A 24000-nucleotide genomic window follows, 5' to 3' on the forward strand; every position below is an offset into this window, starting at 1 on the left:
TTAATATATCTGGATGCAATAACAGAAAGCTCAGAGAGACACCGAAATACCGGTGGGGTGGCACACTGTGGGAATCACAGAAATTTAGTTCACATGTTTAAGCCGTGGCTATAAATACATAGGACACACCCCTTTTAGAGACCCCTTACTTTTTTCAGCCCACTTAAAGCCCTAACTGCAGCTAAACATAATTGGGTGACTGGCTGGCTATATATGGAGTTTGCTCCGATACAAAATGTAAGTCCCTGCTAGGCAGGCGGGGGAGGGGTTCAACTGGACAGGACAAGCAACAACAGGGCAGAGCGGGTTAGGGATACAGGGCAAACAAAAAAGGGGAGGGCGGAAAGCGGTTGAGACAAGCAACAACAGGCAGCAAGGGGAGAAGGGGGTGAAGGGGCTGAGGCAAGCAACCATGACATAGGAAGCAAAAACGGCGATGGTGAAGCAAGAAGAGGGAGAAAAGTTCCTCAATCCGAGCACGAACAGCGGAAGGACACACATAAAGATATTAATCTATACTTGGTCCATGCTCCAGGGAAGGGAGAAACACACAAGAGAAAGTGAAAGCAGCACACTTTGATCAATGAGAAGCAAGGAAACTAGAGTGACGATGAAACCAACCAGTGGTAAGCAATGGGCGGGCTCTAAGTGTCCTTCAAGTTTAAGTTAACAAAAGATCTCGCAAGCGACAGCTCATGCATTGTTTTAGGCAAGACCTAAAAATAACAAGCACGTGTCAAACAACGGGCTTTGACTCCAGTCGAGGGAAAAGAGTGAAAAGTCCATTCACACTCATACACCTAAAAAGAACTAGGATCTTCTAAGATTTAAACTCATTTTAACACTCACTTCCACAAGCCATTGAGGAGCTCAACACCAAATACACTCTCTACTAACCACACACCTCCAAGGCACAACAAAACTTACTTTACTGTCAAACGATGGTTACTCAAGTTTATGCGTGTCCTTCCTACATCAGCATTAAAGGGCATCCAGATAGAGATTGTGCTGTGATGCTGCAATTCTAGTGCTTGGGGCTAAAGTAACATAACATTTGTATAGCACTCTCTTCATGTTGAAGCGCCCAGGATGCTTGTTCATGGACATGTCTATGCTCAAGTGGGAACTTTTCACGACCAAATCAAAGATACTGCGACAAAAAGTAGAATAATATAAATCTATTCTCTTTTTTGTAACCTATAGAAATATAGACATTATGGTTCAAGAGGAAGTGTCCCTCAGAATATAGTGCCAGTTGAATGTCCACATACCCGACCACATCCTCTCAAGAAAACACACACTGGAGAATGTGTTTATCCTTTTGGCTTCACTGGATGCAGGAATGTGAGTGGAGTAAGGCAGCTGGTAGATGTGGCTAGTAAGACAGCTGGAGACTTGAGCATTAGTAGAGCTTCTCAATCCCTGCTTCCCCACTTGATCAAACTGTATGATCCTGGACACATTGATATGTCTCGTTTATTATGAGGGGCCAACATGCAGTTCATTATGCAGTGTGTGCTCATAAGAACATTAATTAAACGTGATTGGTCTGTTATTGAAGCAGCAGACACCGGACACGAGCATTATTTTTCAAAGATATTTAAAAATAAATTGTCATGAAACAAACCAACGAGTACAATGTGTAGCATTATAAATATTTATGACTCGGGCAAGTACATATAGCATTATATTATCACTACTTGTTACATCAGATCATAGCTGTGTGTTTTACAGTCTGATCCTGCGTTTGATTTATTGGTGACTTTGGTTTTATTGTAATTTATTACTTTTATTTGCCTTGATCCAGGCATTCTATTCACATATCCTTGAATACATTCACCAGTGACATATATATCATCCATATAATACTCCAAATTGTGTATCTCAACCTATTTCCTCTTAATCCTGTGTAATTTGTGTGGGCGCCATCTGCTCTTGTAAACTCCGTCAGCACCAATCTCCGTATCTGACAGCCAATCACTGTGTTTGGGCGTCTCCACCCAGAGCCAGGCCATGTTCCTTCTGGCACCAGCCAGGTCCATTATACACAGCATCTTTTTATATTAAGCCAAAGATTGGCCCCCTGCCCCCAAATATCCAGGATCTTGAATTAAATATTCCAATTGATAGGTGTTTTGACAATTTAAAGTGATTATCCACTTTGCCCCAATAATTCTTAACCCTGGGACAGTCCCACCATGGGTGGAGAAAAGTATGTATCATGTCGCAACCCCGCAAGCACAGGTCTGAACGTGTATATCCAATGGCATGCTGTTTTAACCTAGGTAGGTGTAAGATTTTCAAATGTACTTGTCTAAATGCAGTTTTGATGGCCACTTCCCAGGGTGTCCATTTGGTCTCACCTTGGATCCTTGTCATATATCAGGCAAGAATATTCCCTTTTTCCCAGTATTCATCGGCCAAAGCGATACATAGGTTCCTCAAGGGGGTGTGAAAACCCAATTAATTAGTAAGGCCAGTTGTGGAGCCCAGTAATATGTAAGGATATCCAGAAGTCCAACCCCTCCAGTGCACAGTCCCTTATACAATTTGTCAAGTGAGATCCTTGTGAATTTCCCACCCCATAGATGTGCCCTCACGGCACTTCAGTTTGTGTAAAGAACTACCTAGGTACAATAAATGTTATAATTTGAAGTGTGTTAAGAAACCGTGGCCGGGCCATCATTTTATACATTGTGACCAGCCCCTTCAATGACAGCGTGTGGTCCCTCCAATGAGTTATTGCTGATTTGAAACTATTCAATGGAGCCAGTAGGTCTTGTCGATCGAAGTTCTGGGGATTGCTCATGCTATAGATGCCTAAATTGTGCAAAACGCCTTAGTTTCTTCGTGTCAGGACAGTCCAGTGTGGGCACTCAAGATGTATGGGGGATTAATTTATGTGCATTCATTTTATATCTTGACTATATCCTATATGGCTTAAGGATTTCAAAAAGTTGTGGGATCATTGTGTACACATAATGGTATGTCATCCGCGGTATACAACCTTTACAACGCAACTTTTACAACGCACTACACTTACAACGCATTTTTTACAACGCAACATCCACTACAACGCATTCCATTACATCGCAGGACACTACAACGCATTTTTAAAAACTACCTTTACAACGCATTCCATTACATCGCATACTACCTTTACAACGCATACCATTACAACGCATAATATTACATTCAAACCCCTACACTATCCAACACTTACCCTACTGTTGCACCCCCTGGAGTTAGAATAGTAATTTTTACCCCTATACTATCCAACACTTACCCTACTGTTGCACCCCCTGGAGTTAGAATAGTAATTTTTACCCCTATACTATCCAACACTTACCCTACTGTTGCACCCCCTGGAGTTAGAATAGTAATTTTTACCCCTATACTATCCAACACTTACCCTACTGTTGCACCCCCTGGAGTTAGAATAGTAATTTTTACCCCTATACTATCCAACACTTGCCCTACTGTTGCACCCCCTGGAGTTAGAATAGTAATTTTTACCCCTATACTATCCAACACTTACCCTACTGTTGCACCCCCTGGAGTAAGAATAGTAATTTTTACCCCTATACTATCCAACACTTACCCTACTGTTGCACCCCCTGGAGTAAGAATAGTAATTTTTACCCCTATACTATCCAATACTTACCTTAAATGCAATGTAATATTATGCGTTGTAATGGTATGCGTTGTAAAGGTAGTATGCGATGTAATGGAATGCGTTGTAAAGGTAGTTTTTAAAAATGCGTTGTAGTGTCCTGCGATGTAATGGAATGCGTTGTAGGGGATGTTGCGTTGTAAAAAATGCGTTGTAAGTGCATGCGTTGTAAAAGTGTGCGTTGTAACGACATATATCCGTCATCCGCATACAGTGATATTCTAGACTCCCAACCCCTCTCCCACTGCAATCCACGGGAGATGACATCCTTATGTCTTCAAAAGGCAACTGGTTCGATAGCCAAGGCAAAGAGGAGAGATGACAATGGGCAGTTGCAAGAGCATTAGTAAGAAGGGAGGTTTTTGGACAGGAAAGTATTTGGTTTCCATTGTATCGATCACCGACGGTCTTTTTGTGACACATCTAGAGGATTCATTTGAATGAACATTTTACCTTCATAAGAAAGTGCAAGGAGACAAATGGGTTTATTATTTTCCTCAAATTGATGGTAAAATAGAAATTGGAGACCCCATTTTACACTAGCACGCATGACAACAATCACCAGAACATATTAAATAGAACTCATCCACTCAACAGATTACACATAGGTGGTATCTGGATATCAAGAGTTGCCGACTCAACTCGCTACCTATAGTTCATGTATTCACAAACCAAACTGCAGGGCAGCGTGCATGCCAATGAACACAGGAAGCAAGTAAGCTTGCCGGCAGCAAACTTTATCTGGCCTGATTTAGAGTTTGGCGACGAGGGTACTGCGTCGTAACAGCAGTGGCGCACTCTCAAGGCCAACCTGTCATTCTGCTCGCCTGATTTAAACTTAAGTATGTCAGTGCCAAAGCCTACTCTGGTTCAGTCACTGGCATACTCCTCCAGTCGCCCAATGGCGTACTGGCCGTCCAAGTTTCGGCCATTCAATGGCCAGCCCAATTTAGAGTAGGTGGTAAGGGACAGTTAACCCTTCTGCGAGGCTTGAAATCTTTCATCACAAACATGACTTCAAACTGTAGTTGAATCCCTGGTATTCTCACGACTTAACTATATATACCCTATCCTCATTGGCATACAGAAAATACATCTTACTCTCACGAAAATTGCCCTCCTGAAGCACTTCTTCATGTATCTGACAATACCCTTTGACCGCATCCCTCCCATGCTCCTCTCTAGTCGATGCCCCTCTTTGGCATATTGCCTATCCCCCATCCTTATCCACCGTATTAAGACCGCTTTTTATAGTTTTACTGTTTCCCCATATTCCGTGCTCTGTGCCAGCTCGCTGAGAGGACATACACTGAGGTCATTACGCATAAGGGGTGTGCCGAAAGAGTGTGAACCATGAGGGATAAAACACTTTGGGACTAATTTACAAGCCCCTTTATGCCACCGGTGCGTCACTTATATTGACGCTCCGGCAGTGCAGAGTGCAGACCCATATGTATGAGGCCGCACAAAGCCACTTAGATATGTTGTAAGGCATTGCAGTGCAAGTCACTGCGTTGCCTCACACTGCGTCAGGGAGGCATTCCATGCGCTTTGCAGTGGATGATCCCACGCAACACCCATGGGCTTTGACGCACTCCCAGATTTACAAGGATCTGTAAACCGGGGAATGTATCAAAATTGTATTCCTCCCCAGGGCAGGCAGAACGAGAAAAAATATGTTTATTTCACCTCGTTTTTTCCTCTTTCTGTATGTGCTGCATTCTGCAGCACTCATAGAAAGAGGAAAACACGTCTATGGATTGTTTTTGTATCAGAAGTTGTGCCTTCCTGCACAAAAACAATCTTGCCAACAATGCAGACAGCCTTGCACCATAGTGCTACGGTGCCTGCGTTGGTATAAGACAGCCAAAATGGCGCCAGCGCAGTGGGAAAGGACAGGAATGCACCAGATATCATAAATACGGCGCATTTCTGCCCTTTCATTTTGACTCAGGGCAGCGCGGCAAAGTAACTTGCTGCGCTGTCCTGCATCAAAAACTGGTAAATGAGGCCCTTACTCTGTTGTAACTAATATAGAATGAAATCTATAAAGTAATCACTCGATGGCCCAGTATATACAGGGAAGACTCGTACTTGCAGAAATGCTCCCTGGTTAAAAGATCAGGTTGATCACAGAATACCCAGGGAATGTATGAACTGTCTGTGTACAGGCCTCCAGACATGTCCTTTGTGTGTGTGACATTGAACATGGAAGAAAAGGTGCCTGAGAGACATGGACTTGTCTGCTAACCACTGGATAAGATGTCAGCCCTGGCCCATGAAGAGGGTTTGTGATTCTGTTCTGGGGGGACTTCAGTTATTCAGGTTGAATAGCTCAAGGGTTTAAGTAGATTTAGTCTGAAGACACCAGCAGACTGGCCGATTGGAAAGGAGTGCTGTACTGGACATGCAGCTTTAGGAGTCTGAGAGCTTCGGGGTGTTACTATAGCGCCTTAGGATCTGTCTTCAGTGTTGTACTCCAGCTTCCAGCGCTGATGCTCTCAGGTCCTGTGTAATGAGTCAGGAATTACTGGCCCGTGGCATGGTCAAACTAGCCGCATCATTTATAAAGCCATCACGACCAGCCCCCATGCTACTTTTGCAGAGAAGAGCACCATCTCTGGTGGTTGTCGGTGTACCCGCAGCCAGGCCACCGTCGGACTGCAGACTAAGAGCTGTAAAATGAAAAAATGCAGCAGGCCTTTTCCATCTTTGCACCCATCCCTGTATCCATCAGGACAGCCCCAACGCTGCTCCAATTTAGGAGAGAGTTGAATGGTCACCTCTTTGAAGAACACAACATCACAAAGCAGTAGCCATCCACAAATCCGCTTCCTCCCCCATCTCTTGTTGACTTTATGCCTCTCGTTGGCCATGTACAGCCCTCTGCTGCCTCTTGGCTAGGGTTTCCCCATGGAAATGTCACATACAAACATGCATGCATCTAGCAGATGCTGTCACATGCTCTTTCAGAGGAGGTCAGCAGTCCAGTGGCGGCTCCTCTGCTAAGGCGGAGAAGCGTTGCCCCACTGCTTTTTAGTGTGAAATAAAGGGAAAATAAAATGATAATAACTCGTGTTATCATTTTGTTTTCTCCTACTTCCGCAGCATTGCGTGAGGGGGCGGGGGCGGGGGCAGGGGAGCAGTGGTAGCACCGTCCTAAGTGCGCAATGACTGCTTGATCGACCCTCTCGAGCCGGCCAAGGTCTTGCACACTTTGCATGTTCTCCATGCAGGCTGTATTACAACCTGTGTGGAGAACATGCCTAGGCTCCCAGTCAGCGTCAGAGCGCCGAATCAGGGTGCTCAGACCAATCACAGCGCTTCTAAGGCAGGGATGTGATTGGCTGACTTGGAGCATGGGTGTGCTTCCTGTTCAGGCCAGCGACGGAGGACTACAGAGGAGAAATCTGGCGAAGAAGCAGGAAGAAGGTAAGTTTTTAATTTTATTTTTAATACCTGCTCCCCCTTGTCTCCCCCCCCCCTCCTGCCCCCTTACCTCAGATCCATGCTGGCCGCTGCTGGTGGTCAGTAATAACAACAAATATAGGTAAGGGGTTGCATAGTCGTCTGATAGGGTTTTAATGTTGTAATGGTAAAGAACAGCTAGGTAACAAGCGGTAAGCCCAGGAAGGCCAGCTTGGTTCTTGACTGGGATGGAGTTCAGGATAAATATCTGTCCCATTTTTGTGTAGAGATCCAGTCCTCCCTCTGCCCCAGGATCTTAGGTGCCTTCATCCTCACAGAAAGCAAAAACACAGCCAATCATCAGCAAAGAATAAGGGTATTTAAACTTGATATGATGAGAGGTGTCCGGCAGGGATGTTGATCAGTGACTTCCTGGAATGAAATAATGATCAGTCTGAAGAGCAAAAAAAACTATTGGTTATTTCACCATTAACCTCATTTGCTCCTGCCGCTCCGGTGCATCTCTCTTTACCTGTATTTAATAAGAGTTTAAATCATCCAGAATCATAAAAACAGTGCAGATATAACAGAATTCCAGTACAGTACAATCTTGGAGAATGACAGTACAATGTAGTCCCAACAGTTTCCACATATAGCAAATAATTGGACTTGAAAATTATTCGTGAAAGAAACGATACCTTCCTGTCTAGAAAAGAATATATTAACAGCAAACATCTGCACCAATACTCATTGCAGTGCATTTAGCGCGGAGTAAAAACTCTCAATAAACAAATCATAACTATAAAACTCTACTAACTAACCCTCCCTCCCGCCTCCCTGGTCACATACGTATAGATTCTCTGTCTCTGCCATGTGTCACTTCACCTGACCATCTTTAACGTGAGAGTGTCTTATTGCTGTACCTCTACTTCAGCTCCAACTTGGTCAACTTGTGTTTCCCCGGACACTTGCGTGGCAGAGGTCTCCCCCATGGGGACCTCCGAAATCAAGGTATACCAGGCTCTGGCATCCTCTTCTAACTTTTCATCCTTCCTGACTCTCTTCATTGGGTTTAGTTCTGCTGTCTGTCCTTTAGATCTTTGGCCCAATTTTCTTCCATGGGAGGCTGAGAGCTCACTCTTTCCCTGTTAATAGGACCCTAGTGCACTTGTACACCTTAACCTTGTTTAGTGACCCCCAACCTGTTCTGCCAAAATCTGATGAATTAATTGAGGGGCTACCACCAGTACTCTCCGCCAAGCTCCCGGTGGCGAATGCGTCTGTGTGTTTTACTGGGGGACGGGAGGTGCCTCCAACCTGCTGTCCATCCTTTCTTGCTCTTCTCCCCGTCTCTGTCCAGTGTGCTCTCTGTCACTCCGCTCCTCTGTTCTCCTCCTTCCTCCTTTTCTCTACCCTCCAAGAGTCTTCCTCTCATCTGCTCCTCCTCCCGTCTCCTGACTCTTAGCTCTTTGCTCCTCCGCTCTCTACTCTACCCCTCTCTGCTCCTTTTGCCTTCATGATTCCACTCCTCACCATCCATCCTCTTTCCAGCTTCACAACTTTAACCTGCACATGGACCTCTCTCTTGGCAGGGCTGTGGTGTAGATTCTCCTCATGTAGGTGTTCTTCAGAATCCTCTCTGGTAGCCAAAAGGCAGGAAGAACTGTCCATTGGGCCCTCCAGGAGAGCGGGTAAGCACTGCACCCTGCCACACGACACTACTTGCTGGAGACAAATGTTTACAACCAACTTCAAGCTTTTGTGGAGCATACCAGTACCTGCCTTCCTATGCAAGCTGTCTTTCATGTAGGATGCAGGACTGAGACAGTGGTAGAAGTGCCTCTGGATAAACGTAGACGTTCAGCTGCTGCATACAGTCCAACAGCACTTATATCACATGGTGTGTCCACAGCCTTTGACACTTTAAACCACCAGACCCTTATTGGGTGGATTCATGGTTTTGGAGTTGGAGGAACTGTACTACATTGGCTTCAAGATTACTTGGCAGCATATATACAAGAGGTTAGCATCCCCCTTTCTCCACATCTCAGCACAATCTCAGGCGCGGTGTCCCACCGGGCTCCATTGCATCCCCACTACTGTTCAATCTCCCTGTTTTGCGAATGGCATTCTTGATCCTATGGCTACACGTTCTTCATGTACGCTGATCATAGACGTCTCATCCTGAAGATTGTGAGCGATGTAGAAGCCAGAGGAACAAGCTGACATCAGTACCTAAAAACTGATGAAGCAAAGACGAGCTGCAACCAGCTGAAATCAATTTTCATTTTGGCCTCAGGTGCTGGGTTATTGTCCCACTGGAGTGTTGTGCGTACCAAATCTGGGTGTCAAATTGGACCCTTAGTTGAGCCTTGAACCCGACTCACAATGGAGCAGTGGTTCATTCATGTTTGTTTCATTTGAGAGTTCTGAAGAATATCTTTAATCTGTTTTATTTTTCCCATCAGGTAGAGATTCCTTTATTTTCTCTAGGTTGTACTGCTACAATGCTCTCTCTCTTGCTTCCACCTTTGCCTCCCCACACTGCCTCTCAAGCAAAGGACTCTATTTTGATCTGCGTGCCTCGTTTATTAACATAGCATGGACAATCCTTCTGTTGGCTTGTGACCATAAGGACTGGGTAATGAAGATCTTTGTTGGATTGTTTATGTGTGCACTTTGTGAGTTCCAGGCATTTTGTCATTAGAGCTCAGGCTCACAGGTAGTGCTTCTTATAAATATCCTACTGTCTGTCCCTCCAATGGAGCAGAGCCTCTTAGCCACATGTTGATTGGCTGACTTATATAGTCCTCTGCCCACATTGAGGGTAACACTTTTTTCCATTGCACCCTCCATGAGAGTGCCTGTGTTTTATGTTCCTCCCTCTCTCGTGTGTTGCTTCTCCCTCTCAAATAGGGTTCTTCTCCTTTCCTCATTGCCCCACTGTTGTTCCCCCATCCCTTGTAATCAATTGTTTACTCATATATATATATATATATATATATATATTCAGGGTCCGACAGTTGCCATTTGCTTCCAGGACACTCTGAAGCATAAAAAGCACTTTATGTTGCTCCATTGCGCGCTCTCTCTCTCTCTCTCTCTCTCTCTCTCTCTCTCTCTCATACACCCTCCCCACCTGCCCCCCACCCGCTCCCCACCTGCTATATCCCACCCTCGTGGTCACTGAAAATGTTTAAAAATTAAAGTTCTTTGGGAGGTTGGGGGGAGGGGGTGCTGTCTGCTGCCCTTTGCTGCTGGGCAGCTCTGCATCACCCCAGGGTAGTCCAGCCCACGACTGAGATGTCAGGCAACACAATTCATTTTGCTATCAATAGAGGCTTTGTGGTGAATCAGTAAACAATATTCATAAAAGGAGTGTCTGCAGGCATGACCTGAGGGTTGGCAGGTCTTGGGTTAGTTTAGGAAAAGACACAGTAGGGCAGAGATCTGTTTATGGTGCTGATTACATGGCCTGGATTGTGAGTCCCTGATGGAGATGCTCGAAGAATAAATCAAATTAGAAATGATTCCTAAATCAATCTCTGGCCTGACGAGAGGAGGAAAGAACTGGACACATCCCTTCCTAAGGGAGAGGAAAGATGCTTCACCAAAATATCTGCTCCTTCAGGCCATGTTTATTGAGCTTCTGGCTATTAACTTGACTAATATCAAACAAAAAAAGTCCAACTGTGTAGATTGGATTATCTTTCCATCCTTATGTTTGGAAAACAGAAAGTTTTAAAAATAACCCTCACCCACCAAGATATCCCTTGGTGGCATGCTTCATCGTTGGGTTCTTCCCGTCCCGCTGGGGAACGGGGCTTGCTGCAAGGAAACGGAGATGCGGGAGCACTTTTTTCAAAACTATGTAGAGATGGTACGTATAAGAGTGAGAGGGTCTTACCTGAAGACAAAAATACCTGGCCAAGTAGGAACAAAAAGTTTTATTCTGATCTCTTGCTGGTCTGGTTAAAAAGGGGGAAATTGAGATGCATGCGTTAATGTGTATGTATCTCACAGTCTAAATGTTTCAAGCATGTACCTCATTTAGGAGACAAGATTTTGAGTTGATTACAATTAGGAGTGGTAATTAGGGCCATCTTGGTGGTACTGACGAAAAGACGTGGGGTAAAGGCTTTAAACATGTAGACCGTGAGATACATACACATTAACGTATGTGGAAGGGAAGACAAAAACACTGCCCTTCCAAATACTGAATTGATATTTAGTCGCAAACTCAAATTGTGATTCGGTAATGTGTTACCGGATTGCAATTTGGGCTTGACACATCAGAAAAATCCTTTTTGCAGTCGCAAATGGCCCGATTCTACGAATCGGGATGTTAGCAACTACAAAAAGGCTTCGTACATTTGGCCTTAAACCTTTTTACACATTTTGCGGCAGTCTATCTTATTATGTGTGTAGTACAATTCTAAAATAATAAATTTCATATTCAATCAATCAATCAAACAGCGTTTGTAAAGCGCGGCACTGTCACCCCTCGGGGTATCTGGCGCTGTGTCTCCCTGGAAGAGCCAGGTCTTGAGTCTCTTTCTGAAGTCTGCCAGCGAGGGGGCCATACGGAGCATGAGGGGAAGGTCATACCAGGTCTCGGCAGCGATGTAGGAGAAGGAGTGGCCACTGCTGCGACAGATGCGGGAGTGTATGCAAGTGCGAGTGACGAGGATCGCAGATGTCTAGTGGGATGGTGGAAGTTCAGTTAATGGTTGAGGTAGGAAGGTCCTAGGTCGTGTAGAGCTTTGTAGGCATGCATGAGGAACTTGAACTGGCATCTTTTCTGCATGGGAAGCCAGTGCAGGTCTCTCTGATGGGCGGCGATGTGGGTTTGTTTGGGGAGGTCCAGGATGAGTCTGGCTGCAGCATTCTGTGTGGTTTGGAGTCTTCTCAGTAGCTGGGTGTAGATGCCGGCATAGAGGGCTTTGCCGTAGTCGAAGGGACTGGTGACGAGGGCCTGAGTGATGGTCTTTCTGGTGTTGGTTGGGATCCATCTGAAGATTCTGCAGAGCATGCTCTGTGTGGAAGTAGGAGGAGGTGACTGCCTCACTTCATGGTCATTTGTCTGTCGATGATGCTGAGGATGCATGCGTGGTCTGTCAGTGTAGGTATGGGTCCGAGTTCAGCAGGTCACCAGCTGTGGGTCCATACAGAGGTGTTCTTCCCAAAGATCAGTACTTCAGTTTTGTCGGAGTTGAGTTGGAGGCAGTTGTCTCTCATCCATTAGGTTACATTGGTGATGGTGTTGCAGAAGTTGGTTTTGGTGTTGGAGGGGTCCTCGGTGAGCGAGAGGCTCAGTTCAGTGTCACCTGCGTAGGAGATTATGTTGAGTTTGTGGGATCTAATGATGTTGTGTGGGGGGTCATGTAGATGTTGAACAGGGTGGGGCTGAGGGATGATTCTGGTGGTACGCCACATATGATGCCTTTGAGTGCGGCGGTGAAGAGAGGCAGTGGATGCGCGGTGCGCATCCTGTAAGGAAGGAGGCGATCCACTTGAGGGCATCTTGCTGCATGCCTATGTTGTGGAGTATGTTGATGAGGGTGTTGTGGGAACGCCGTGTAGAGGTTGAGGAGGATCAGGGCCACGGTTTGTCTACGGTCGAGGAGTGTTCTGAAGTCGTTTGTGGCAGCAATCAGCCCGGTCTCAGTGCTGTGGTTAGCACGGAATCCTGATTGGGAGGCGTCCAGTAGTTGGTTTTGTTTCGAGAATTCAGTGAGCTGCTGGTTGATGGCTCTCTTGAGAACCTGGCCTTTTAGGGCAGCAGGGCGATCGGACGGTAATTTTTTAGATTGTTGGGGGTCAGCAAAGGCTTTCTGTAGGAGGTTTCTTACATCTGGATGTTTCCATTTGTCCGGGAAGGTGAATCGGACATGGAGGTGTTGAGGATGCTGGTGCGTTGTGTGCTGACTGGGTTCGTTGCCAGGTGGTGGGGGCAGGGGTGGGTGGGCACCCTAGAGGGGATGGGGCTGAGGTGGTCAGGGTGGTTCACATTGTTTTCTGTCACAGGCTGTGGCCTCGAAGCAGCTAGCTATCCATAAGTCACTAGTCCCCCTCTACCAACCAGAATTCAATTCTGTACACACAGACAACTGAGGTTTCAAAAGGGAAAAGAGAACCTCTCCTGCCAGTTTAACTTGCATGTATTTTTCATTTTAGGTGTGTGCATTTGTTTACATGCAGTTACCTGAAAGTGAAAGGCTAAGAAATAGTTATTGAATATTTTGCTCCTTCTAGCCATGTCTTTGACACCACCGCTACACTCGCTGACCCTGCCCCATCGCACTCAGGAGTGCACACATCCCCTAATATCAGTCTCTTGTGCTTCAGATGTGCATTTCTCTTTGCTCTGTACAGCCAAACCCTCGCTTCACAATTCCCCCACACCTTTTCATAGACGATCCGTACCTTCACACTATGCTACAGCCCCATCTTTCAGAGACAACTGCCACTCCCTCCTCACCAGGTCCCTCCCGCCCTCTGTCCACTCACTGCAGCTCCCTTCCTTCATGCACTGTCTCTTGCCAGCACTTTGGTACCGTGCAAGGAGATTAGAAGCCGCTCATTGCTTGCCATTGGTTGGCTTCGTTGTCACTCTCATTTGCTTGCTTCCTATTCGTCAACTTCGGTGAGACTGCTTTGAGTTTGTGTGTTTTCCCTCCCCAGGAGCATGGACGGATTACTTTTGTCCTTTCACTGCTCATTTTTTAGGTGCTACTTTTTCCCTTTGTTTAAGTTCTCTATAAGAGTGCATGTGTTTTTCAGCTGTCTCCCTCGTAGGCCTCCCCCTCAGTGTTCCTCCCCAGTCCCTCCAACATTGTTGTACAACATGCCTATGAAACATTGCCAAAGAAACAGCTCTCGTACCTGAGACGATTGACTTTGCCAATGCTTGTTTTCAAGTGCTCCCTGTCGCATCAGCTCATTTCACTAAAGCAGCCACCCTTCCTGCCACTCCACTGACAGCAGTTCACTCCTCCCTCATTGGGCTCCTTCACAGCAGCTACATCCCTCCACTTCAGACCTCTATTTCCCGGGGAGCCTCTTCCCTTGTTTTGGGGTTCCTGCCTCTTATCTTCGCAGCATCTACTTCACTCTCTCGATGTAAAGCAGCTTTCCCCTCCAGTAGACACCCCTGCCCCTCTCGTTCCCAGCATGCCCCACCTCCCTCCACTGTGGCTCCCCTCCTCACTTCCTCCTTGGATTCCCTTCATCTTCCCGCCCATAGCAGCCCTGCCCCTCCCTCCCGTCACAGCAGCACCAACTTCCCTCCTCTTTTGGACCCCTCCATCCCTTCCCTCTCCTCCTTCTCTTCGTGGCAGCCCTCCCTCCTTCCCTTAGTTTTAAGCCCTCCCTTCACCCCAACCCCTCCTCCCTCACTTCACTCCTCCACTTTACTCCCTCCCCCCCCCCCCCCCGCAGGTGCTGGCTCCATTTGAGTCCCATCCTATTAAGAGCATCTCCCTTGTCCTTCCCATGTATATGCCCCGCCCCTCCCGCTCCCCCTCACGTCACTTCTCTCTACCCCTCCCCCCTTCACTCTGAGCACTTAACGCACCCGATGCTGATCTGCCGCTCGCAGTAATTATGTAATTAACATTAGGGCTATCGGCAGAATGAGGGAAGCTCCCCACTTACCAGCCCGACGAATGGGCAGCCAGTGAGATAAAGAGGGGCTCTGAATACTAAGCTACTTATCTCATGGCACGAGCCACGGGCGCGCGCCCCGAGGCCTCCGCTATTTATTTATTTACTTTCTTTTTGCTATTTTATATAGCGCGGACATGGCTCAAAGGCATCAGTGCGCTTTACAACACACAGGGTACAGGGTTACAGTAATAGTAGTTAAACTCGGAGATTTACATCGCTGGATCGCAGTGCTTTAAATGGGCCGGTACTCACCGGTACAGAGTACCGGCACTTTTTCATTTTCGCCCCTTGAGTACCGGAACTTTTCCTAGCGCCGGTGCTCATGGGGGCCTTGCCTAGACACAGGTGGTGCTCCTCCTTTTCTCGTGCCTCTGCTGCACTTTTCACACGACCGACCCGCTCTGATTCTGCAGTCCTCATCTGAGTTGCACAGGAGCACCGCAGCCTGGGGAGGCAGAGTGTTTCGTTTACCCTTTGATCCTGCACAATAGGGGTTGAGAGTCCACCATAAAACTCATGGACGAGGGCGTGGGGCGCATTCTTCAGGGCAGTACAGCTTTTTAGCATGCCATTGCTTTAAATGACTACATGTTAATTCATCAGCCATTTAAATTAAGCATTTTTACTTGAATGTAAATCCCTGCCCTAAGTGCCTTTGCTGCCAATTTTAGGATTGCCCTCAAACAAAAAACACTTTAAAGGCAACACAATTTTTGGGGGGTTTGGTGCATTTAAGCCGGTTGAATCATATGGGAAACCACGTTTAACCCAAAAGCGACAAGCAGCTCCATGGAATGCTTTAGACTTTCAGACAGTTCTAGATTTTAGCTGGTAATGCTTTTGCATGCTGGGACTCGTAGCTCTCCTTTCTCATTATAAGTAAAGGTTTCTAAAAAATCCAGCATGCAAAGCTTTGATGGGAAAATTCAGAGACGGTTTTGAACATACCCTTATTTTCATTAGGGCCATAACCACAGGACAGATACTTTCGATTTTTTTACTTTGCACCTGGATTTCTTGCACATAAAGTTTCAAAAGGTTGAAAACCTGGCCCCGCCCCAGGATCCGCCCCTAGTCCCGCCCCACACTCCATCCTCCAGTCCACCGCTCCTTTTGGTGAGTACCTGCTCTTATTTTCTTCCATTTAAAGCACAGGGTGGATGTGTACAGGAGGTACCACAAGAGGCAGTTACAACAACTGAGCAGAAGACATACACAGTGACAGCATCCATGTATGTGGTTGGGTCATATAATGAAGGCAGATCAGGGCACAGTGGAGGGAGGACTTAAGTCTGGTTGAGGGTGAATTTACCAAGATGTCTGTCATAGGAGGCGCTTGAGGTCCTTTTTGAAGGTTGCTGGGCAGGTGCAGGCTCTTATCTGACGGGTCCCTCCTCTCACGGCCGCTGCAGGTAAGAGCGGTGGGGCCGGGTGGGGGAGCAGGGGATTCCGAGAAACCACCACGAGGGAAATTAAATAAATAATGAATTTTCCCTCATGGTCGTGTCTCAAAATCCCCCCCACCCGGCCCCACCGCTCTTACCTGCCCCGGCTGCTCACTGTGTCTATTTCACTGAATATTTAAATCTTTTCATCTATTCTTCTTCCCTCCTTCTATCATTTCCTTAACCCCTGTCCTTCTCTTTTCCTACCGAAGTCAGTCTTTCTTTTCCTGTGCCTTGCTCTCCCTCTGCTTCTCGCCTTAACGTCCTCACTTCCATTCCTATCTTCACTCTGACTTATTTCTTCTACTCCCCTCTCTTTCTCCTCTGTCTCATCTTGATTTATACCCCCTAACTTTTATTTATTCCCTCCTGGCTTCCTTTTATTTTCCTCCCTTCATTCCTGCCACCCTCCCTCCAGACCTTCTTTCCTTGCCCCCTTAGCTCCTGCCTCCCTGGCTGTCGTCCTTGCATTATATCCTCTGTGCATTCCATGCTGTCTCTCTAAAACTTTCTTGCTTCCTTCTGTTTTTTTATCGTCCAGTTCCCCCCATCCCATGATTTGTCTCCCAAGCTTAGCTTGCTTCATTCCTTCCACCCTCACCCGTCTCCCTTCCACCCTCCTTCTCTTCCATGGTTTCTGATATCCACAACACCTACCCCCTCAGACAGCATGGCCAGTGCTTAATTTGCCACAAAAAAAATCAGAGGTCCAAAATGTTTCTCTGCCAGCGTTTCATAACACCAGCATTGATGAACACCACGTTACCATTACTGTTTCTTACTCTCACTCTTGTTGGTTTCTTTTCATCCCGCTTTCTCCCTGTTTTCCTATTTGTATCATGCTCCTCCTATCACACTTTTCCAGCTCCTCCTCTGGGCCAAAGCCTGAGAACGAACAAGCATTACAAAGCCAATAGGTCCTGACTTTAAAATGCGAGGGCTAATGTAGTGGGTTTGCCAGTACCTGCTTGTGAAGAAAAATGTAAAAGGCAAACAATGTACCATATCAGATGTGCCAGTGGCAATCTCTGCTTGACGTTAAGAGAAAAAACAGTTCCAAGATGGCCACCAATGCATCAGTATGCATGGGCCCACATGGCCGGCCGTTTTGTAACAGTTTTAAAAAAAAGGAAAACCCTTCCAAGATGTCTACCAGTGTTTTGATGTCATGTGATTTGAGCTATTGAGAAAAGAATCTTGTGGGAACAGATGTGTTATTCAATGACAAAATATACTGTCTGTTTCTGTCTCTCTTTAATTTGTCTGTTGTAACTTTACTCCACAAATAGAACAGGTCGTTATCAAATGTATGTGAAACGCGTGTTAACACAACATTCTGGCAACCCCTGGAATAACAGTGACCCATCCATGACATACAGTGGTCATTCAACACAACATTCTGGCAACCCCTGGAATAACAGTGGCCCATCCATGACATACAGTGGCCATTCAACACAACATTCTGGCAACCCCTGGAATAACAGTGGCCATCCATGACATACAGTGGCCATTCAACACAACATTCTGGCAACCCCTGAAATAACAGTGACCCATCCATGACATACAGTGAGTGGTCATTCAACACAAAAGTCTGGCAACCCCTGGAATAACAGTGGCCCATCCATGACATACAGTGGTCATTCAACACAACATTCTGGCAACCCCTGGAATAACAGTGGCCCATCCATGATATACAGTGGCCATTCAACACAAAAGTCTGGCAACCCCTGGAATAACAGTTGCCCATCCATGACATACAGTGGTCATTCAACACAACATTCTGGCAACCCCTGGAATAACAGTGACCCATCCATGACATACAGTGGTCATTCAACACAACATTCTGGCAACCCCTGGAATAACAGTGGCCCATCCATGACATACAGTGGTCATTCAACACAACATTCTGGCAACCCCTGGAATAACAGTGGCCCATCCATGACATACAGTGGTCATTCAACACAAAATTCTGGCAACCCCTGGAATAACAGTGGCCCATTCTTGACCTATAAAGGATATTCTTGGCATAATTCTGGCGGTCAGTGGCATAATTGTGGTGAAAACCGATGCCATGTTGTTAGTTCTCCCGTCATCTGATTATGTTAACTAGACATGAAAGCAAGAATCTCTCCATGCAAGACGGTAGTGGGTGTTTGACGAAAGTGACAGGCTGATATTGGAGACAAAATAGGAATTTTCAAAAAATGTAAATAAGATATTTTGGGTCAAAATGATAGAGTTGTTCTTGAAATGGATCATCTATTTAGGGTAATTAAACTTATTGACCCACTTTTTTTATTTCAAGGTAAAATGTTTGCATTTTCAGAAGTAGTAAAGCTGACAAAATTGCAGCATTTCTGAAACATCTTTGTAGTTGCTGTTTATACGGTAACATTTCATTTTGAATTAAGTTTGGGAGACTTTGCTTATATTGGTTCCTTGATTCCAAAGGGCCCTTTCACCTAGGATTGCTATTTCATGGCTTGCATGAGGACATTCATCATTAATATTGACAACTTTTTCTTTTAATTTTCACTACTGCTGTCTGAATACTCAGTATGTAATGTTGATGTAACCAGTCTAAGCTCTGTGTAATCCAGCAATAACACTGCTGTGTCAGTCTTTACAATTTGTCTAGCTTTCTTCTCTACGTTCTGTGTTTATAAGTTATAACTTTGATTTGTTCACCCTGCCCTTTTCATGTATGGAAAAACACTTGACTGAGCATCTACTTAGAAGGGACATGGTGGAAAATTGAAGAATGATAACATTTTGAAGCACATTGGGTCACGTGACCTTACACAACTTACATTTCTGACCTCTCTCTAATACAGCTCCTTAGCCAACTTTTAGGAGATGTAATGTTGAAAACGTGACTATTTTTGCAAAAATACTTCTATGTTTTCCATTTTAGGGCGAGTCCCAACATACCCAGGAAAGGCAAGACTTGCCTCGCACATCACAAACATATTTTAATATATCAGTGACGTTTTAAAACCTATCAGATTGCAAGGTATGAGATTGGGTTACAAAATGAACAATTTTTCACGATTGTTTCACAAAATGTTGCAGGGGAGAACCACTGAAGAAAGGTGGGCTCTAACTTTCTGTGCTCTCTTGTTGAAATATGAAGACGGTATTTACACCCCACCACTTTCAGAGTTCATCAGCCACCACTGGCCGCCTCATGAGTGCCATGCAGGTTACAGACGGATATCTGGAGAGGGTGCTCAATTTATGGAGATAATAGATTAGCATGCTGAAAATCCTGCTTCTGTCACTCGGTTGCCAAGCTCTTTAAAGGGGTTTTGAATGCGCAATCATCAGGCTCTGAGCCATCCCAGTCTCGGTTCTACACCTGTTCAAAATGTTGAGCGCTCTCAGTGCTGTGTACCCCGAGAGAAGAGTAGATACCACCCAGTGACAGGGCAGTCGGTCCCGCCCCCATACCAGGGTTGAGGTGCAGATCCGTCCCATCAAACAACTAAAGGCACTATGAAACAGCAGCCGCTGTATCAAGCATTAAGTATAAAGCAGACCGTGACTCAATAAAGTACCCAGGATGAGCTACAGGTGGTTCCCCATGAGGCCAGGTGCTGGGCTCCGGTTCTGCTCTCGTTTGTCGACGTCTCTCTGCCCCTCGTCTGCTCTGTCTTCATCAGCCATTTCTGTTTACAACCGCAGCATGACGGGAAGGGCACTGCGCAGTGGAGACGGAACGGAGGATTGAGCGTCACCTCACTCCAGTGAGAGTAGAGCGGGCGGCTAGAGTGAGCGCGGGCGTCTTATGGTTATATAGTAGGGATCAGAAGAGGGCGCTGCGAGACCTCATTTTCTCCGGAGACGCAGAGGATTTATTGCTCTGCTTCTTTGGTGGGAAGTGGCAATAGGAGTTTGTGAGTTAATCTCACCACAATTGAAGCAGTTGAGAACTTTAAACATTTTACGAGGTTGCATGTCTGACAAGTGGCTCAAATGTCCTGTATTATCATGCTCATGTACGCTTTGCATGCTGGGATATGCAAGCCTACACATACAACTTTAAAAGTAAAATTGAAAGGTACACAATACAATGTGCTGTTGACTGAAAAAAGTCAGGACTGGCTGAATGTGACGTACAACACCGGCCAGCTTGAGTCACACATTCCCTGAGGTTTACCATGCTATGTATGCTACGAGATAAATGAGATGCAAAGTAATGGCTGCGCGGCCGTGAAAGCGAAAGAGATCGCGATCAAAGCGAAAGTAATCTCGATCGCGAGGACGCGCTATGTGGTGAGTACGCGAGTGGTGCGCGCGCAGCAGTGATCACGCTGGAAGGGAGGCAGATCGCTGCTGCGCGCATGCACGCTCGTGTGAACGCAAGCGTTAGGCCAGAGAGGTCTGGTAGCACTTTGAAAACCTATACTAAATGTCTTGCAGCGCATGCGCTGGCACAGGTGAGACCTAAAAAGGTTGCAGCAAAAGGTAAAACATACTTTTAAAGCTTCATCAGCCACGGGAGGTAAAACACAGTGTGGGAGTCCCGGGCAGTAACTGACACTCAACACCGGAACACCTCCGCTAGGGGGCGCGGCACTATGACGTCTGCAGAACTGAACGGCATGATGGCATCACCTGCTGACGGTGATTAATTTATTACTGAATAACTCGAACTACGATTAAAGAATATGAACCATAAAAGATCTGAATGGGAGGAATTTTACGGAATGAAATCGTTTATTTCCCAGAAGATTACTCATGGGGTTAAGACACCCTGTTCGAGTCATTTGAACGACACTGTTCCAAATCCCGGCCTTCAAGTAAGAGTAAATCCAGGTATACACAGCTCTTTGAAGCTGCGCAATCTGCACCGCGAAGCACTACATAAAACCTAAGTTGTTATATGCATATCTAATGATACCACCCAAGACTGAATAAGGATTATAAAGTTTGCATTGCAAATGTACAAGTTTACTCTCTGTATTTTTAGGCCTTGCCTAGAGACTGCTTTTATCAGTCTGTTGTACTTACCATTGTATTTAGGTCAGCCCCACTGCTTAACGTTGGTTGGTTTTCTTGTCAATCTCATGGGCTTGCTTCTTACCCCATGGCTTTCCACCTTCTTCTTGTGTTTCTCCCTTCTCTGGAACATGGCTTCTTAACCATCCTTTTGACTGGATGACTTGTATCCTTCCACTGCTTTGCATTCAGGAACTACTTCCTTTTCATTCAACACACCATGAGAGTGCATGTGTTTTCATGCTTTCTCACTTGTGTGCTGCTTCCCCACTTAAATCCCGGCCTCCCCCACGCTCCGCGTTGTTCTGTCTACCCCCTGAGCTCACATGGTTCTTCCCGCACCCCTCCCCATCCTGTTTGAATTTTCGACTTTTTTATTGATGCACCCCCTCCCGCACACTTGACCTTTGTTTCTCACCGCCCTCTCTAATTTTTTTCTTTTTTGTAGGGCCCGGAAGTTGTAATCTGCTGCTGGGCCAAACAAGCATTTTCCACTAAAAGTTGTCATTTGTTGCATTTAACATTTAGGAGAAATAAGTTCTTGTAAACAGGGCAAAGTGTGTCCTTTCCTAAAATGTGAGGGATCCCAGATATGCCTATATTTCCGGAGATGTGATTGTGCCCGTTCGTTTGAACCTCTCCTGCAGAAGGAAACGATGCCTTCATGCTGCGCTGCCCTATGCCAAAAGAAAAGGGCAGGGACGCATCGTATCTACAAGGCACAGCACAATCCTGTCCTCTCTACCGGTGCACAGACTGCAGCTGAGTGCCAATGCAGGCCCCATGGTGCAAGGGTGTCTGCGTTGTTGGCATGATTGTTTTGTGTAGGAAAGGACACCTTCCTGCACAAAAGCACTCAAAGGAGGCATTTTCCTCGTTCTATGTGTACTGCAGAATCCAGCACTTGTGGAAGGAGGAAAAAAATTAGGAGTAATGTAAACATTTCTCCCCGTTACGCCTGCTTTGGGAAAGTGTAAGTTTTGGCATTGCCCCAGATTTATGTTATGTTGTAAATATGGGGCAGTGTAAAAAACTATGGGTGTTGCGGGAGAACACCCACAGCACCACCCACGGAACACCCCTTCCTAGCTGAGTAAGGCATTGACTTACTCCCTATTTACAAGGCCATGAAAAGCCATGCAGGGTGGCTTTGCGTGGCCTTGTAAATATGGGCCGGCACACTGCCCCTCATTAGCATCACAAAAGTGACGCTCCGGTGGCATAAAAGTGCCACAGAGGCATTGTAAACATGCCTCTAAGTGTTTTCTGCCCTTCCCTATAACATCTGAGATTTACTTGAACGCGTCTTTTCATTCCCGCCACTCATATATAGTATGGCTGCCAACTAACATAGGATACCCTCAGCAATGGACATGATTTGCTTCGTGCTTTTACTCATCCAGAACTAACAAAAGATTGTCTTCTTGTTGACATTGATTACTAATGGACACCAGTCCATCTCATAATGTGAGGATCCAGATGCGTCCCCATTGGGTGCTCTGCGGCCTTGGCAAAGACCCACTAGTGATGTTTTCACATAAGGCTAGATTTCACGTCTGGCGGACAGGGTACTTTTTTGCAAACATGCCTGAGTACTCTGTCTGTCTGCCTCATTTAGGGACAGGTGGGCCATAACTTGTCCTTCTGCGAAGCCCCCGTTGGTTTTGTCGAATAAAAGCTACTCCAAAGGCCTGATGGAATAAGGACTGTCAGAGTAAAGCCATCACACTGCCCACTCTATTAAGAGAAGACGCTGTGATTTTTTGTGTGTGTCCTTCCCTACCAGGAAGAGCCTGATGGTGAGGGGCAGATAGAAACAATAATGAACCCCACACAGACGGAGAAACCTCTTACGGTATGGGAGTCATTACCTGCTTTGTGAGTTCGTTTCTGAGAACCAAAGAAATTGTAAGAGTTTGGTGAATGGTCTTCCAAAACAGCAGCAGAAATCTACCAAACTTCTGTACCTTGAAGGGAACCAGCGTGCCGGCGGCTCCTTTCAAGACACAGAGATGGCCGCTGGGCAGGTGGTCATTTCTAAATTTGATGGACAAAGTGCCATCGATATGGCAGATGTAATGTCCTCCGCTACCCTGACAGATGGTACTCCGTCCGTCAAACAATAAATCAGGGCCATTGTTGTAAAAACTCTCTTTCACTGATGGAGCCCCTCTTCTCAGGACCAATGTGGCTGCTGTCATACGACTGTCAGCATTTATCTGTATTGGGATATAATATGAACCTTAATCTTTGCAGATTTTAGTAGGAATTGATGATTATTCTCAAACGCTTCCTTGGAGTTCAATACATGTCCGGTAAACAGAATTTTCCTTTGAAGTTTCAACACATCTCCATGTAAACAGCCACGGTGAGTGTCACCGACCCCCTACTGCTTGTCTTTATTGGACCTCACGTACTGGAATCTCACTACACTTATACATTTCCTTCAAATAGTGTTATATTATCTAATTTTTAGGTCTCGCTGAGTCAGCGCGCATGCGCTGCTCGGAGAGACTTTAGTAGGTGAGTTTTGAAAGTGCTGCTGGTTGGCGACAAGCTTGGGTACACGCGAGCGTGCACGCGCGAACCGCCAGCCTTCATCAGCACTTTGAAAACTCACCTACTACAGCATGTCTTGTAGCGTGTTTTCTTTACTTTTGGTATAATCACGGCACCCGCGCTTTACTTTTAATGTTATAAGTAAAGCGAGGGTGCCGCGATTATAGCGAAAGTAAAGAAATAGAAAAAAACATCTATTTCTTTACTTTTGATATAATCGTGGCACCCGCGCTTTACTTTTAACAT

Source organism: Triturus cristatus, chromosome 11 (genome assembly GCF_964204655.1).
Source record: "Triturus cristatus chromosome 11, aTriCri1.1, whole genome shotgun sequence".
Classification (NCBI taxonomy): domain Eukaryota; kingdom Metazoa; phylum Chordata; class Amphibia; order Caudata; family Salamandridae; genus Triturus; species Triturus cristatus.